Raw genomic sequence first — 17,070 nt, 5'->3', positions numbered from 1 at the left:
AACTCCAGTTGAGGACTGATGCCTTTAATATTATATGGAAACCGGTAATATTACAAATGCCAAAAATGATTAAAGATATGAATTGATGAGCTTGCTCTGGTGCCTGTGAATAAGATGCTTCTGTGATAGAATGTTAAGAGGATCTGATGCGATGCTAATAGAGGTTTGGTGATTTGTATTTTGTCATCTTGCGATTGTCTTTTGTGTGTTTCTTTGTTTGTTTGGTCTGTATGTGTATTTTGTTATGTCAATAAATGTTGAGTTAAAAAAAAAAAGAAATGGAATTTCAAGGAATAGCCGTGAGTCAACTGGCAGCCCACCAGCCGTGAGTGAGTGTGCTGCCAGCACACAGGCTTGGGTGGCTGAGCCCTCAGCCCAAGAATCCATTCGGCCCACAATGTCCATACTAGCCCTCTGGAAACTAGTCCCTTTGACCCACAACACCCATGTTAGCGCTCCACTTAGTCTATATTACTAAAAGTCTGATCTTGACCGCTTTTGGCTCGCTATGGTGTGATTTCCGAGAGAACGCCGCCTCCTACGGCCGTCATTTTTGGCCACCTCGCTCAGCGCCCCCCTCTGCCTTCCTGGACCAAAGGATTTTTCCAATCGATTAAAAATCAGAGATATTAATTGTTTTAAATAATTTGCCATTCTCTCTGCTGCCCCTGCTGGAGGGAGGAGGAGGGACTATAAAACCAGGAAGCAGTGTGCCTCACTCAGTCTCTGCAAGATGTAGGAAGCCAGAGGATCAGGTCTCTCTGAGCTCTGAATAACACTGAACACGACAGGCGCAATGGGCTAAGTGTTCGGCTGGCGACCGGAAGGTAGCCAGTTCGAATCCCGCTTGGAGTGCATACTGTCGTTGTGTCCTTGGGCAAGACACTTAACCCATCTTTGCCTGCGTGTGAATGTGTGTGAGTGATTGGTGGTGGTCGGAGGGGCCGTAGGCGCAGATTAGCAGCCACGCTTCCGTCAGTCTGCCCCAGGGCAGCTGTGGCTGCAGAAGTAGCTCACCACCACCGAGTGTGACTGAGGAGTGAATGAATAATGCGATGTAAAGCGCCTTGAGTATCTAGAAAGGCGCTATATAAATCCCATCCATTATTATTATTATTACTCAACTGTGAGTGCCCTTAATGTGGTTTGAAAATGAAATATGGTTGGTTTGAAGTAAAAAGACACTGCCTGCAAATGGTTGTTTGGAGGGTTTGGGTTGAAGTGAAAGGGCACTGCCTGCAAATGGTTGCTTGGGGGGGGTTTGGGTTGAAGTGAAAAGGCACTGCCTGCAAACGGTTGCTTGGGGGGTGTGGGTTGAAGTGAAAAGGCGCTGCCTGCAAATGGTTGTTTGTCTAAACTTGATTTCCTGTTTGAACTATATTGAATTTAGATAAAACGCTACCACTTATGGCTGTGATTTTTGGCCATCTTACTCAGTCCCCCTCCGCTCATCAGGTGCAGAGGATTCTTCCCATCAATTAAAAACAAAAGTGTTATTAGTTTAAAAAATGTTGAGAATCTCTCTCCTGTCAATCACGCCACCTTTTCCAGTGGGAGGGGGAGGGATTAAAAAACCCGGAAGTGTGGGTGTGGCTCAGTCTCTGCATGATGGGGGAGGGAGTGTTCACGACTGTCTGAGCTGTGAATCAACTGAACACACTGAATGTCTACTGATCTGTGAGTGTGGTGTTTTGTGTGGTTTTATGGTGGTTTTTATGGTGGTTTCACCCTGCTAGAAATAGTATGAAATTGCATTTGAATGTGGTGGCCTTGCACCCTGCATGAAATGGTATGAAACTGCATTTGAATGTGGTGTCGTTGCACCCTGCATGAAATGGTATGAAACTACATTTGAATTTGGTGGCCTTGCACCCTGCTTGAAGTGGTAGGAAACTGAACCTGAATTTGGTGGCCTTGCACCCTGCTTGAAGCGGTATGAAACTGCACTTGAATTTTGTGGCCTTGCACCCTGCTCAAAGAGGTATTAAACTGCACTTGAATTTGGTGGCCTTGCACCCTGCTTGAAATGGTCTGAAAATGGATTTGAATTTGGTGGCCTTGCACTCTGCTTGAAATGGAATTTCAAGGTATAGCCGTGAGTCAACTGCCAGCCCACCAGCCGTAAGTGAGCTGCCAGCACATCAGGCTGAGGGACTGAGCTGCCGCCCCAAGAATCTATTTGGCACACAATGTCCATACTAACCCTCTGGAGACCAGTAGTCCCTGCAGCCAACAACGCCCATACTAGCGCTCCAGAAAGCCCCCACCCCACCCCCACTGGCCACCAATATTGGAATTGGTGGAGAGATGGAATATTGCTTCGGGGGACCAGCCCTCCCGTGTGAACATGGGACCCAACGGGTCCCACTTAGTCTAGTACAGCATATAAATCCTCCAACACTTTTGCCACCTCCAACGGGATCTCACTACTGGCCACATCTTCACCCCATTCTGCTTTCCGCAGACCGTTCCCTCCGCAACTCCCTGGTCAACTCGTCCCTTCATACCCAAACGACCCCCTCCCCAGGTAGTTTCCCCTGCAACCGCAGGAAATGCAACACGTGTCCCTTTACCTCCCCGCGCGACTCCATCCAAGGACCCCTGACAGTCTTTTCATGTGAGGTAGAGGTTCACTTGCACCTCCTCCAACCTCATCTACTGTATCTGTCCCAGGTTTCAACTTCTGCAAATCAGCAAGACCAATCGCAGGCTCGGCATTTGTTTTACTGAACACTTCCGCTCAGTCCGCCTTAAACTACCTGATCTCCCGGTGGCTCAGCACTATAACTCCCCCTCCCATTCCCAATCTGACCTTTCTGTCCTGGGCCTCCTCCATAGTCAGAGTGAGGCCCAGAGCAAATTGGAGGAACAGCACCTCATATTTCGCTTGGGTAGCTTACACCCCAGCGGTATGAACATTGACCTCTAACTTCAAATAGCCCTTGCTTTCCCTCTCTCCATCCCCTCCCCCTTCCCAGTTCTCCCACCAGTCTTACAGTCTCTGGCTACATTCTATCTCTGTCCTGCCCACTCCCGACATCAGTCTGAAGAAGGGTCTCGATCCGAAACGCAACCCATTCCTTCTCTCCATAGATGCTGCCTGGCCCACTGAGTTACTCCAGCGTTTTGTGTCTACCTTCCTGTATACGTAGCTTCTGCACAGTGCTCTGGCTTCTTCCCACATCTCAAAGAAAAGCTAGTAGAATTACCGCAAACCTTCAAGTTCAAGTGAGTTTATTGTCATGTGTCCCTGATAGGACAATGAAATTCTTGCTTTGCTTCAGCACAACAGAACATAGTAGGGATTTACTACATAACAGATCAGTGTGTCCATATACCATAATATAAATATATACACACACGAATACATAAACTGATAAATGCAAATAACAGATAATGGGTTATTAATAATCAGAGTTTTGTCCGAGCCAGGTTTAGCAGCCTGATGGCTGTGGGGAAGCAGCTATTCCTGAACCTGGCTGTTGCAGTGTAGGTATGTAGCAAAAAATAAGCTATTGGGAAAATAATTAAAACAAACTGATGTGACAGCTCTGCCGGGAACCAGCAACAACCGATGGGCTGAAATGCCTCCTGTGTTGATTTAAATATTCCCATCATTTTGCTCGTACACCAGTATGCATGCCGGCACTTCAAACAAGACGTTTTTCAAACTTCTAACATCATCATTGCAACACACTCGGCTGAAGCTTCCTCTGTATCCTGTCCGTTGTAGGCGGATGTTATGAAATTTGTCTTCACTGGAACTCGTTATGTCTGACGGGAGAGGCTTCTGGCTGTTGCTCAGCAGTGACTCGCATCTGACATGTAAAATCTTGTTCCATTTGGATAAGAGTTTGGGATTGTTCCAGGTCATTTACCATTTTGGAGTCATTATGTAAGGAAATAACCATTCCACTTTGGACAGTATATAATTCCTCAGCAAGGATGGAACACCACGGCACGGCTGTAAATCTCCCCAACCTCACACCTCCAGCGACCTGGGTTCAATCCTCACCTCCGGTGCTGTCCATGTGGAATGGCCCTGTGACCATGTTTTCTTTCAGTCCCCTCTTTCCAATATTTTGCTTCTTATCCCTATTTGCTGATCACCCCTCACCTCTCTCACACCTCGGTAACGGCTGTTGCTATCACAACATTGAAAGCCGTTGAAGGAGCACGGTCTAGGCCACGCCCTCGCTCGCTCGCATCAGCTTTCCCGCCCCTGGCGCGGGTCGAGTGCCGCGAGACGGGATCGCTCTCGCGAGGCTGGGCCGGCGCTCGCGAGCTTTGCCGTCAGCCAACCCCCCTCCCCCCCCCCCCCCCCCCCCCCCCCCCCCCCCCCGCCATGTTGTGCTGGTATTTTGGTTTCGCTTGGCTCGGCGACGGCCGCCACTGAGAGCCATCCGGCTGGCTGGGTGGAGCCGCTTGCAACGAGGGAGGAGCGGCGGCGACGACGACAGCGCTGACGGTAAGAGGAAGAACTCGCGGCGGCGTTTGATCGCTTCGCCTGTTAACGCGGCGCCCCAGCTACCGGGAGCAGCGACGGGGCCCGGGACCTGCGGATCAGCCCCCGGCTGTCACAGGCCCTCCCCTCCCGCTGCTGCGGGCTTCCAGCACCGCCGCCTGCCAGTCCAGTCCAACCCCCAACCCGGTGCTCTGGGGCTTCCACTGCTCTCTCCCGCCCCCCAGAGCGCATCCTATATTGGGAGGGGGGAAGCTCGGCTTCGTTGCCACGTCCAAGGGCCCATTTACTGAACATCGTTTGGACGGGCCGCTGTGTCCCAGATCCCTGCAGCGTGTGGCCTGGGCCCCTGTCAGTGTGGACAGTCCACTTTCGTTCCTTGGAGTAACTTATTGTGGCCAGTGACCTTTCTCAAACATCTTATCTATGTGGCCTGAAGCACTTTTTCTCTGTGAGTTTTAGTGCATGGATTTTGCTCCGAGTGTTGATCAGTCTGGAAGTCGGGCAACTCTTTGTAATTTTTGGTTTTATGTACTATGTGCCCCGTTTAATGTCCTTTTTTTTAAATGGAAAGGTGTAGCTTGACTGCTTCGTTGCAAGAAACTGTTAACATGGGCAAAGGTGGCCTGAGTATTCAGCATTTGCCTGTTAGTCAGTCCAGACACCTTGCGTTTGGGAAATGTGGACATAAAGTAGTGACAGTGGGCAAAAAAAGTGTGCTGGGGGAACTCGGTGGGCCAGGCAACATATGTGAAGGGAATGACAGGCAGCCTTTCGAGTCAGAACCTTTCTTCAGACTGATCCAAAACATTGCCAACCTATTGCCTCCACAGATGTTGCATGTCCTGCTGAATTCCTCAAGCACTTTCCAGTTGCTGGAATCTAGACCAAAAACAAAGTTGTTTGTGTCTCCATAGTGACAATGGGAGTTTATTCACTTATCAGTGTGATCAACATGCTAAGTTTGCAACTGAGTTGCTGTTTGCCCATGGAGAGTTAATGAATATTATCAGTTGCCAAAGTGAGTTGTTGGATTACACAAAAAAGCTGGAGAAACTCAGCGGGTGCAGCAGCATCTATGGAGCGAAGGAAATAGGCAAAGTTTCGGGCCGAAACCCTTCTTCAGACTGGGATTATTAAGATTATTCCTTCAGGGTAGTCTGATGTGAAGTGCACAAACATGCAGTTAAATTAGATTAATATTGACATGACTAAGAATGGTAGGTTACAACCTATTCTGTCTCTCTATGATGGCATCTGGCTGAACTGGTCAGATTACTTGTACTTTAGACTACACACCTTGCTGTATGGAAGACAGGAGAGAAAGTCATGTCACTGTATGATTGGGATTCTTGACTAGTTCATTTCAGATCAGCCTACAAATTTATGTCTCAATAGTTTGATGCTACCTGAATAGATTGCAGGACGCTGGTCAACTCTACCCTGAACAAACTCTAATCCTTGATTTATCTTGGCTGTGCTGATTGAACTCTGAAAGCTATGATTGGTTACTCTAACCTTAAACAAATATAGATTCGTAGAGAGATCATAGAGCTATTTAATAAGACAAACTCAGCACCCCCTCACCTCATTATCACCACTAACTATACTCTTCCTATTTGCCCAATTATTTTTTATTTATTTTCAGTATTTTTGGAAGTTTGGATCAAATCTGCTTCCAGTTTTCAGGTAGTGCAGATCACAAGCCAAATTCTCCCTTTTTCTTTTGCCAGTTATCTTAAAAATAAAATACTGCAGATACTGAAGAACTCAAGTGGAAAAAAAGCAATGCTGCAAACAACTGTGTCAGAGTGACAATGGAGAGAGAAATAGTTTGTTTTGGTTTAATCCCTTTGCAATTGGGGTTGACTAGATAAGTTTTCAACTCGATAATATTGAAGAAGGCTGTACACGATGAATGGTGCCAGTTTCTATCTTTGAGTCTTATATAGAGCCCATTCCACTGTATATTAATTTTGTTATTTTTTCTCAGACATTTGGTGGTCATCAAAGAAATGCTTGTATTTATTTCAGAATGTCCGTGAGCAGTTTACAGTCCATCGAACAATTTTGCGGTAATGCAGTAAAGCCATTTAGCATGGATTGTCTTTAAAAAAACACCAGAGACAATGTCCAGTAATCATATTGTTATATCCAAGATGGATGAGGGATAAAAAATTAACTTGTTCAGTGAATCTTTGAAATAGTCCCTGTGATTTGTTGTACAGTTGCCTGAAAGACCAGGTTCAACATTTCATCCAAAATATGGGCTCTCCTCAACTATGCAGTATGCTTTCAGTACTGGTCTAACAACCTAGTTAATATGTTTGAACCCCTTGCTGATGAGCCCAGGTTAAGATTTGACATGTAATAACTGGCATCTTTTAATCCCAGACTCTGCTTGCAATGGCTGAAAAAGGTTAAATTGACGAGGAAGGATGATACCACATGTTGAGAGGAAAATCTTGAATTTGCATGTATTTTGTACCCTTCAGTATGCTGCAGACTATTCAAGACGTTTCCTGAATTTTTGTGTAGTTTTTGTTAATTGTTCATCTAAGCATTGTCTGTCAAGTATGCTGATATTGAACTGTCCATGTAAGCCACCCAGCCAAATCCCAGAACTCTCCAAGCTTTTTACTTATTGCAGCAATTATCAAGTAAATATTTAGCGTACTTATTGGCACTGCTTTGACCTCAGTTTGTTACAGGGAGTTCAACATCCACACAAAAGCTTTTCCCCCTTAAATTTCTCTTTGATTGTTTTTTAATTTAACATAGTTATTTCTAACCTTTATTGGCAGAGGGTGATGGTTATGTTGAAAAAGCTGCAGAGGATGGTATAATTATAGTGTTTAAAATACATTTAGGCAGGTTCGGGAAAATAAAAAGGCCAAACACAAGCAAATAGGACTAGCTCAGATAGACATCTTAGTTGGCACAGTGTGTTCGGCTAAAGGCCTGTTTCCATTCCGTATAACTGTGACTCTATAAAAGACTAATTGTATAAGATCTACCTGCTCTACCAGCTGAAGTGTTAAATTTCTATGCACAAAACCTTGTTTTAATTAAGTTGACAGGGAGAAAACACCATCCCTTGATTGGAGGGTTAGTAACCAGAGGATTCTATTGAATTACTGATCCCCATCAAGTAAACTGTCCTGCCCAACGTCTTGAGAAAATCAGAGATAGGTAGTAAATGCTGGGCTGAAAAATGAATAAATAAATATAATCCCTTCAGATCTTTAAGTTTGTAAACCACTGGTAACATCCTGTTGAGCCTATGCTTTAAAGTTTTTTCTCTTTCTTAATAGTCCTGCTAAGAACTGTACTGCACCAAATATGGAAGTGTCATACAAGCTTCTTTACATTTGGACACAATATCAAGATTGCCTTTGCTGTTTCTCTAACCGTGTTGGCTGGTACTGGTAGCTAGATCAGTTTCACTCTTTAACCAATTTAAAATCGTACTGATTCAAATGGATTTACTTTTTCCTTTTTTCAGAATATATTAGTCAATATTTTTCTACATTCAATTACATCTGCTTCGCTCCTTTTGAATCTGGCATAATCCTCTGCAGCAGTTTGCTGTACTCCCCAGGTTTATTTTCATTGACTGATTTCACTGCTGCCTTTGTTCCTACATCCATTTTTTATTGTACATAATAATAAAAGTTCCAGACTCTGGTGTGCCATTCATCATATCTTCCTGGACCAACTTGCCCTTTGACTGTTTCATCATTCCCTTTAAATCCAGTGGCAAATACCCATACTATTTTCACCTGTTCGTGTCTAATGCACCAAATGTTTTTACGAAAACCCACATATGTTGCATCTCCTTTTGTAAATCTTTATAAACCACATTCACAATATTTCCTTCATGTATCCTCCGACTACAAATAACGTTAAAGGCTGATCAAATATGATCTACATTGGATATCTATGTTCATTGATTGTTCTTTATGCATATGCTTAATTTTATACCACATGGTTCCAATAGTTTGCCAACAATGAAACTAGGAAAAATGTCCTTTCCACAATTATGGAAATTATGATTACCAGTAGCTTCTTCCTCAGGATGTAATCCGGTAGATGAAAACCAGCAGGTCCTATTGCAGTTTGAGTGATTAAACCACTGCCCCAATCACCTAATGATTGTAGGCCCACTTCTGATCTGCATCTAATGTCTAATGAAAATCAGAGAAAGTAATTTTTCAATAATGTGGAGGAGGACTGTCTCCTTCATTTTGTGGTGCTCTTCCCCCAACCTCACTAATCTTTTCTATGAATGAGCCCCAATGTTTTCTTAATTTCCCCATATCAATCAATTTTTCTTCTGTGTTTTTCTTGTTGTTTGATATAATGGTTTATGCACGTCCTGTGTTTATCTGATCTTTGCATTCTAAATCATTTCTGCAGAGTTAATTTCCCATTGTTTGAATTTTCCTCTGGTCAGATCTTATTTTTATGTGTCTCGGTAATCTAGTGGCTTTTAAAAGTGAATGTCATTGAAGGGTCAAATAAAATTCTTAAAGAGCAGGAGGTGACATGAAAGTTTTTAAAACCCATTTATAGAAGGGTGAATGTAGAAGCAAGAGATTCTTTAGAAAGCACTTGTCAAAAATTGATGAAACTAGAATAGCCACATGTATTTAGAATCAATAACTTCTATGGTAAAATCTTGTATAAGCTCAAATATTAGAATAAAGAATGGGAAAGCTCTGGGCAAATGAAAAGTACACTGCTTGAAGAGGTTCTATTACAGTGCTTAGGGCCTGATTAATTGTTGGTAAAGGGCCTGTCCCACTTATGTGTCCTTGGCGCGCAAATTACGCGGCCTCGTGGTCGCGTTGAGCCGCGATGAGCTTGCGAAGGTCGGGCGAGAATTACATGCGTACGCACAGCCGTCTGGAGCCTGGGACGTCATTTGAAGATGGACACAAAGCTGGAGGAACTCAGCAGGACCGGCAGCATCTCTGAAGAGAAGCAATGGGTGACGATTCGTGTCGAGACTTCTTCAGTTCTGAAAAGAAGGGTCTTGACCCGAAACGTCACCCATTGCTTCTCTCCAGAGATGCTGCTGGTCCCGCTGAGATACTACTGCATGTTGTGTCTATCTTCAATTTTCTTGGCCCAACTCTGGGAGTAGAAGTGGGGGCGGATCCGGATCACAACAGCCGTGAGCCCCAGGCAGAGTTCGGCAATCGTTTGCCTGCTTCTGCTGCTGTTGAAGGTGAGACGTTGCGTAGTGCCAGGGTCTTGGGCCTGTCCCATTTTGGCTGTCAGTTCCGCGGCTGGCTGTTGGCACTCGAAGATTTCGTTCACTACAAAAATTTTGGTGCCCCGAGCGATGTCGCGCATAACTACATACCCCTCCGCGCTTCTAAGTGGGACTGGCCCCGCGCGGTCATACGATGCCCGTACGCCTCAACGCGACCACGAGGTCGCGTAATTTGCGTGCCAAGGACACACGAGTGGGACAGGCCCTTAAGTGTTTGGTAAACAGTGTGTGATAGAACATTAACTTATTTAGCAGTGTGACCCTTGTGTGGTGGTGTTGTACACTGAAAGGCATCAATTTTTTTATTCTAGTGTGGATTTAATTCTCTTTTAAATAAAATGTGTGCTACTGTTTCATTTGACACTAACTCTTTTGAATATAAATTTAACCATTCTCCATTCTGGGAAGGGCCTAGTGTTAACAATTTAGTGGAGTGTTTTTTCTGAATGTTGTGAATGTTTTATTCAAAATATAGGGAGTGTTCTTCTCAGAAGGCACATAAAAACAGGTAACTTTTTAAGGATTTGGAGAGGAAACATTCTATGAATAACCAGAAAATGTTGAAGGCAGTATAGAGAAGTTAAATTGAGACGGGAAGGTCATGTGAATTATTTTCTTTTTTACAAGTATGTGACTTTCAATTAATTTTATACATTGGTCATCTGTGCAGACAATCTTGTGGATCTGGGCAATGCAGTTGGGAGGTGGAGGAGTCAGTCACATAAGAAGAATGAACCAATCTGAGGTAAGTAAAGAAGATAGAGCTATTTTATATAGTACCTTGTTTTATATACAGGTAGTACCTTTCCAACCTACAATGCCACCTATTAAATGCTAATTGAAACAGGAAATGCTGAATACTTTTGTATAAAGCAACCAACTTATATTGTATGTTTTAAATATTAGGTCAAATTGTTCATCTTTCCAAAGCAGACATTCCTTTCTCATATTTTGCTTGGGCAGCTTTCACTCATTTCGACTTTCCACTGATATTGCCTGACCTAGGTATTTCTAACATTTTCTGTTTTGTTTCGGATGTTCAGCATATGCAGTACTTTTGATTTTCTCTTTTAATTAATGTTGAGTTACTATTGTAAAGCAGAGAAATGCAACAGCTAATTTTTCCATACCAAGTTCCCACTGGCATCCTTGAAGGAATGATCAGATTATCTGTCTTGGTGATTGAGAGATTGCCACCATTCCAGAGAGAGCTGCGTGTTTTTTTTTTAATGTTGTGCCATGGGACCTCTATGAGAAAGGAGATGGAATACCAGTTTATGTTTCATTCAAAAGAAAACAGACCAGATTGTGCAGGTACTATACTAGACTATCTGCCTGGATTGTGGTCATGTTCCTGCCAGCCAAAAGGTCAATGGATTATTAAGTGTGATCTTGAGTGCGGAAAAACATTGCATAAAACTGATAAATGTATGTATTCTACTTAAAGAAGCTTCACAGTTAGTGTAAAATATATAATGTTATTGAAACAGCCCACTGGAAATTTATTTCAGTTCCCCAAAGACTTGTAGATTTATGTTGGTGACCTATGCACAGGAAATATTAAACCCCATTCCACCCCCCCCCCCCCCCCCCCCCCCCCCAAAACTCTTTGGTGCATTTGTGAAAACCAACTTGCGTGAGACTGTGCTATTACTGATTGCTTCCTTTGAGGCCCTTGTGAAGGATATCCTGAAGGCGCAAATAGTGTGTTGTGAGGAAAAGCAGCCTATAAGATACAAGCTTGCGATAGTCTGGTGTTGGGAGTGATGGTGGGATAAATGTCTGGACTCTGGCCATCAGAGATGGACCTGATGACACAATAAATGCCATATCTTTGGACCAGCAATAGGCCTGATGGTGAACTAGGTACTGGGACTAGGTTTAGGTTTATTATTGTCATGTGCAGTGAAAAGCTTTAATTTGCATGCTATCCAATCAAATCTGATATTGTACATAAATACAATCAAGCCAAACTCAAGTACAATAGGCAAAATTAAGGGAAGGATACAGAGTGCAGAATGTATTTCTCAGCATTACAGCACAATAATTCCAGAGACAAAGTCCAATGTCCCCAAAGAGGAGGATGAGAATTGGACTGTATCCTAGCTTATGCAAGGACAGTTCATATGCCTGATAACAGATGAGAAGAAGCTGTTTCTGAGTCTGAGGAACTATGGTGCTGGGGGTAGGGATTATGGTCAGCTGGGCCCTTCAGTGTTTTTTTTTTGGCGGAAGAAAATATAGGGGCCCCTTTCTCATTCATTCAGAAATACTCCTGACATCCACAAAGTAATGCCTTCTTTGGAAGGATGAACAATTTGACCTAATATTTAAAACATACAATTTGAATTGGTTATTTTATACAAGCACACATTCTTAATGGTGATACGGCCTCTTGATATAATAGATAGTGATACGCACACCTCACACACACACACACACACACACACACACACACATAGATACACACACACACACACACACACACACACACACACACACACACACACACACACACACACACACACACACACACACACACACACACACACACACACACACACATTGCAGTTGACAGTGATTACGGTCTACTGATGGTTATTTAACATGAAATGGTACGGGAAGTATAAAATTAGTGTTTCTTTTCAGCCTCCTGTTCAGAGGGTCAATATACAGTGGCTTGCAAAAGTTTTCATACCCCTTGAACTTTTCCACATTTTGTCACGTTACAACCACAAACATAAATGTATTTTATTGGGATTTTATGTGATAGACCAACACAAAGTGGTGCATAATTGTGAAGTGGAAGGAAAATGATCCATGGTTTTCAAATTTTTTTACAAGTAAAAAAACTGAAAAGTGTGGCGTGATAAATATTCAGCCCCCCTGAGTCAATACTTTGTAGAACCACCTTTTGCTGCAATTACAGCTGCAAGTCTTTTGGGGTATGGCACTACCAGCTTTGCACATCTAGAGACTGAAATGTTTGCCCATTCTTCTTTGCAAAATAGCTCAAGCTCAAGATTGGATGGAGAGTGTCTGTGAACGGCAATTTTCAAGTCTTGCCAGAGATTCTCAATTGGATTTAGGTCTGGACTTTGACTGGGCCATTCTAACACATGAATATGCTTTGATCTAAACCATTCCATTGTAGCTCTGGCTGTATGTTTAGGGTCGTTGTCCTGCTGGAAGGTGAACCTCCACCCCAGTCTCGAGTCTTTTGCAGACTCTTAACAGGTTTTCTTCCAAGATTGCCCTGTATTTGGCTCCATCCATCTTCCCATCAACTCTGACCAGCTTCCCTGTCCCTGCTGAAGAAAAGCATCCCCACAGCATGATGCTGCCACCACCAAAAGCCTGTGTGTTCAGGGTGATGTGCAGTGTTCGTTTTCCGCCACACATAGCGTTTTGCATTTAGGCCAAAAACTTCAAATTTGGTCTCATCTGACCAGAGCACCTTCCTCCACATGTTTGCTGTGTCCCCCACATGGCTTGTGGCAAACTGCAAACGGGACTTCTAATGGCTTTTTTTCAACAATGGCTTTCTTCTTGCCACTCTTCCATAAAGGCCCGATTTGTGGAGTGCACGACTAATAGTTGTCCTGTGGACAGATTCTCCCATCTGAGCTGTGGATCTCTGCAGCTCCTCCAGAGTTACCATGGGCCTCTTGGCTGCTTCTCTGATCAATGCTCTCCTTGCCCGGCCTGTCGGTTTAGGTGAACGGCCATGTCTTGGTAGGTTTGTAGTTGTGCCATACTCTTTCCATTTTTGGATGATGGATTGAACAGTGCTCCGGGAGATGTTCAAAGCTTGGGATTTTTTTAATAACCTAACCCTGCTTTAAACTTCTCCACAACTTTATCCCTGACCTGTCTGGTGTGTTCCTTGGGCTTCATGATGCTGTTTGTCACTAATGTTCTCTAACAGAATTCTGAGGCCTTCACAGAACAGCTGTATTTATACTGAGATTAGATTACACACAAGTGGACTCTATTTACTAATTAGGTGACTTCTGAAGGCAATAGGTTGCACTGGATTTCATTTAGGGGTATCAGAGTAAAGGGGGCTGAATACTTTTGCACGCCACACTTTTCAGTTTTTTATTTGTAAAAAAATTTGAAAACCATGTATCATTTTCCTTCCACTTCAATTATGCACCCCTTTGTGTTGGTCTATTACATAAAATCCCAATAAAATACATTTACGTTTGTGGTTGTAACGTGACAAAATGTGGAAAAGTTCAAGGGGTATGAAAACTTTTGCAAGCCACCGTAAGTTACCTCATATAAATTACAGATTTTAAAGTAATAGGATTAAACATTGTTCTTCAATGTTACTTCAATACTTTTACTCGAGACCTCAGCCTCTCAAAAGCCTGGGTTGTGCAGAGTTTTTTTTCATCCCTCAGCTGGGACTTATCTAAGTGCAAATGGAAGTCTCATTCAAGAAGTCTCATCTTTGTTTTATATCAGTACTTATGTGGGCTTTTAGTACCCAAATGATTTCAAATCAAGCTTCACCAAATACAGAACTGTTTTACAATTTGTCATCAAATTATCCGATGCTTAATCTGATGCAAAATACTATTTAAAAAATATATATATATATTTTTTTATTTTTGCCTCGCCAATGTTTACAACCAATAAAGCCATTAGAGTCATAGAGTGATACTGTGTGGAAACAGTGCTCTTCGGCCCAACTCGCCCATACCGCCAGCAATGTATCAGCTACACGTGTCCCACTTGCCTGCGCTTGGTCCATAATGCCACCAAACCTGTCCTATCCATGTACTTGGCTAACTGTTTCTTAAACGATGGGATAGTTGTGTGCTGAGTCCCATCTTGTATACAATATACACTTATGACTGTACACCAACACACAGTACAAACAGGATCATCAAGTTTGCGGACGACACGACTGTGGTGGGACTGATAAACAACAACGACGAGTCTGCCTACAGAGATGAAGTCCAAAAACTGACTAGTGTACCAAAAACAACCTGGTACTCAACCCATCAAAGACAAAAGAACTGGTCGTTGACTTCAGGAGGAAGAGGAGAGAGGAACCTGCTCCTTTATACATCAAAGGAGACACGGTGGAGAGAGTCACTGGCTTTAAGTTCCTGGGAATAAACATCTCCCAGGACCTCAAATGACAAATGAACACCGTCACTCTCGTGAAGAAGTCACAGCAGCGGCTGTATTTCCTGAGGTCTCTGCGGAGAGCAAACGTCTCACAGCCGCTGCTGCTGTCCTTCTACCGATGCTCCGTGGAAAGTATCCTCTCCTATTGCATCCTGGTGTGGTTTGCTAGCTGCACTGTGGCTGAGAGGAGGGCGCTGCAGAGAGTTATAAAAACTGCACAGAGCATTACAAACGCTGAACTGCCCTCCTTGGATAATATATATAGGACCCGATGCTTACTCCGGGCCACAAACATCAAGCAGGACACATCCCACCCTGCCAACCACCTTTTCACTCTGCTACCCTCTGGGAGGCGATTCAGGTCTCTGAAGGCTTGCACCAGTAGACTAAAAAATAGTTTCTACCCATGTGCGATAAAAGAGCTTAATTCCAACAGAGAACACTGGGGAAGCAAAATGTAATTCCAAGAAATGCAACATTTTTTTAAAAATTCTTTTAAAATACTTATTTATTATTTTTACTAATAAGTGTACATATGTCAATGGTTGTCGTGTTTGTATTTTTTAACCGGAGGAGATGCAATGGAATTTTATTGCACAGTATTGTGCAATGACAATAAACGTATTCATTCATTCATTCATAGTCCAAGCCTTAACTACCTCCTCTGGCAGCTTGTTCCGTACACCACCACCCTTTGGGTGAAAAAGTAACCCCTCGGATTCCTATTAAATCTTTTCCCCTTCACCTTGAACATATGTCCTCCGGTCCTCTCATGATTTTGTGTATCTCTATAAGATCTCAAATAGACGATCTAGCCTACGTGATCACTGTGGCTGGCGCCATGCACCATACCTACCCGAGCAGGACTATTCTCAAGTCATGCTAGAGGACCCAGATTCGGGGAGGTTTGATCCCTTCCCCACCCGACCACTTACGCAAAAACTGCTAGAACAGCGATTTCCTCTAAGTAGCTATACAATTCACAACCTATAGAGCCTTCTGTCTACCCCCCTTCGGAGCACAACTGGTCATATTGATCCAGGATCCTGCTCAATCTTTAACAACCACTCTTCACTATCTGCAAAATTCCAACTTGTGTATCATCAGCAAACCCTTGCTAATCTTGGCCATATGGTGCTCATACAAGTCTTGAGGTGATGACAACAGTACGGACCCGCAACCAGCCCTGGCACAGCCACTGTCCCAGGCTTCCAGTCTGTCCACACTAGAAGCCACCTTGCCACCCACGGCGCCGCTCTCTTTGCTGCCTTCTTATGGGCGTGCTCACGTTCTAGCGCTTTTCTCAGCTAGCCAGCGATCCTTTGGATCGGTCCCATGCGACCTCAGCCCAGACCACGACGCAGCCTCGCGATGGCCCGCAGACACTTTCACGAGTCAAAATGCCTTACTGAAAGCACTACGTTACAGTTAACCACGACCTACAGCCCTGGCCCTGTGCATCAACCTTTTGTGATGGAACACATCGTACTAAACACTACACAAGCATGTAGACAGTGTGCGACAAAGCCACAACTTTTGCCACGGGAGAAAACCAGGCTGGCTACCCTAATTCACGCCGCGTATGCACCATTTCCCCAAGGCGCTGGTTTACCTAGCTTTCCCGCTTAATGCTCGCTTCACTAAAGTACCACACGAATACACGATGGTAAGCGCTCCGACCAAATAGTTCCCAGCGTGCCCCTGCAGAGCCAGCAAGGACCCCAGTAGTCTTGAAAACGCCACAACCTGTGCCAGAGAAAACTCTCTCCCAACTTTGATACTCACTCGTCTTCCCCGTTTCTCGCTTCTGTAAAAGGCCCGGACCCCCCGCACGCTTGTATTTAGAACCGCGTAGATTCACCAAAGATACGTCTCGCAATTGTGCACTGAGTATCACCACAAAGAATTCTCAAGCTCTCCTCGCCAGGTACCTCTGAAATCATCTGTCGTCTAAACAGCGATAACTAAGGCGAGAAGCGAAACTCTACCCTCCTGGAATAGGTACTTCACGGCAGACTGGGCCGTACGACTCACATGCTAAAGTCGATTGGAGAAGCACCCCTCGTAGCCAGGCAAAAGAGCGTGCAAGGCAAACAAGAACAACCATACCATATCCGAGACACTAATATCGAGTGGACACGAACGGGCTCAATCCCAACAAGCGGCAGGTCGGGCCTATGGC

At 44.0% G+C, this 17,070-nt stretch overlaps 1 protein-coding gene across 2 annotated transcripts in view; it reads left to right on the top strand.

Moving 5' to 3' along the window:
* The first annotated feature begins 4,331 nt into the window (after window positions 1–4,331).
* Window positions 4,332–17,070, top strand: part of tab2 (TGF-beta activated kinase 1 (MAP3K7) binding protein 2) — a 41,048-nt gene continuing 28,309 nt past the window's right edge. Inside the window, exons 1-2 of one of the 2 annotated variants that reach the window (XM_055639025.1) lie at window positions 4,332–4,468; window positions 10,414–10,488. The gene's annotated coding sequence lies outside the window, so the exon portion shown is untranslated. Of the gene's footprint in view, window positions 4,469–4,582; window positions 4,914–10,413; window positions 10,489–17,070 lie in introns of those variants that run through there. The other variant, XM_055639027.1, reaches the window with a different exon arrangement.

The sequence above is a fragment of the Leucoraja erinacea genome, chromosome 8 (genome assembly GCF_028641065.1).
Source record: "Leucoraja erinacea ecotype New England chromosome 8, Leri_hhj_1, whole genome shotgun sequence".
NCBI lineage: Eukaryota > Metazoa > Chordata > Chondrichthyes > Rajiformes > Rajidae > Leucoraja > Leucoraja erinaceus.
The sequence above is the reverse complement of the archived record's forward strand: the minus strand, read 5'-3'. Positions and strand labels throughout refer to the sequence as shown.